The following is a 1839-nucleotide window of genomic DNA, read 5'->3' on the forward strand; positions in this document are numbered from 1 at the left end:
ATTCAAACGCTATTCGATATGGTTTGGACTTCAATCAAGTTACTTTGAGTTACTTGATCCTTTTGGGGATTTTATCATTTTGTCTAAATTATTTTTCCACTAAATCTAAATTGAATCATATGAGATATGAAATGGTAGAGTACCATATTTGTAAGTTTTCACGAGAAACAAATGCTCATTTTTCCCTTTCAATTATCACGAGTACGATGGGTTTGCGGCTCGTGAAGCTGTCTTTCTAAAATACAAGTTTATTTCTAGAAGACAGAGTGGGAGAAATTATTCAAGAGCCACAAAGAATTCCACAAAGAATGTTATGTCGCAAGAAACTGGTCTTTCTTGGCTACATAAGACGTTTTGTGTAAGATGTTGTTTCTTTAAAACCTAGGAGGTTAAATTCGTCACTTGTTGAAAATGATGAATTCATGCTACTTTTAATAAAGTAAAGAGCTTATAACTTACACAAGAAATCGTTTGATTCAAGTTGATTACTTCTAGAAAGTAATGAACATATGACTTACATGAAAATGTTTAAAGTCACAACTCAATACAAGGCTTAGAGCCATGAAAATCCGAAATAAAAAGGCTTGATTAGTGACAAAGGGTTTTGCACTAATAAAGAGAGATTTCAAAGCAAGATTGGTGGCAAAGAGTTTTGCACTGGTTGAAATGCTTAAGTCTATTTGGATCTTCTTAGGGATTGTGTTTCATTATTATGAAATACATAGAGAGTGAATCTAAAAACCGACTTCTTCATTTAGAAGAAATGTATTCAATACATGTCTTGAATTTTGTAGATTCTTGCAATCCTAAGATAATGTGAAACTTAAGAGAGGGTCTTAAGTAGGACATCAGTGAGTTGGAATCAATGTTTTGATCATGTTATAAAACTTTTCTCGATAAGTCGAGAAGTTGTGTTTATACATGGAGTTTAGTGGGAGTTACGGAAATTTTAATTAGTCTTATATGTGGAAGACATATTGATCATTACGAATGATTTAAGACTTTTGGAGTAATATATTACATCTTTAATATCTAGATATATGTAGATAAATCCACATGATATTAGCGTCAATAAGAAGTCTTATGTTGATAAGATTCATGACTAGTTCAATTAAATTGAACATATTTGATTGATTTCATTTGCTTCCGCTGCCGAATCAACTAAATAGGAAATGATGTATAACACTTCATATACTTTGAGTATGATGAATTGTTTCAAAATCGAATTCAAGTGATCTTTATCAAGTAAGCCATAAAGATTACCCTTAAGTGCTTGCAGAAGCATTAAGGAAGTAAAGCAAAGTGTTTATGATGCAATTTTGTGTAAGGGTGTTACACAAATGACAACTGACAATTGAGATTGCGCATGGTTTTCGACAAAACCATAATCTAAATACATCAGGATGGTTAAGATACCATTGTGGCTATGTTATTTAAGAAATAGATTTTCTAGAATCGTTCTAGGCAATAAAGAACAATGAGAGATATTTATAACGGAAATTGAGTACACTTGCAATCATGAGATGTGCAAGAGGATGAGTCCTTTGCTTTGTGAAAACAGTGGGAGCTATTCTTAGGCTAGAGGGCCTATGTCTTGATTGGATCTCGACACGTACTCAGAAAGTTTTGTAATGCAATTGTATACATTACAAAGGAAAACGAGTATGTAGTAAGGTTGAGTAAGGTACAAGAAGTTGATAAAACCTACTAACCAAAGCCTTCTCATAGGCTAAACATAATGAGTCATATCATTTCAATTGAATTAAAATAAACAACTACATGCAAGATCAAATTAGATTATAGAACATGAAATAGTAATCAGGTATTGACTATTCATAT

Source organism: Silene latifolia, chromosome 4, assembly GCF_048544455.1.
Source record: "Silene latifolia isolate original U9 population chromosome 4, ASM4854445v1, whole genome shotgun sequence".
NCBI classification, from domain to species: Eukaryota; Viridiplantae; Streptophyta; class Magnoliopsida; order Caryophyllales; family Caryophyllaceae; genus Silene; species Silene latifolia.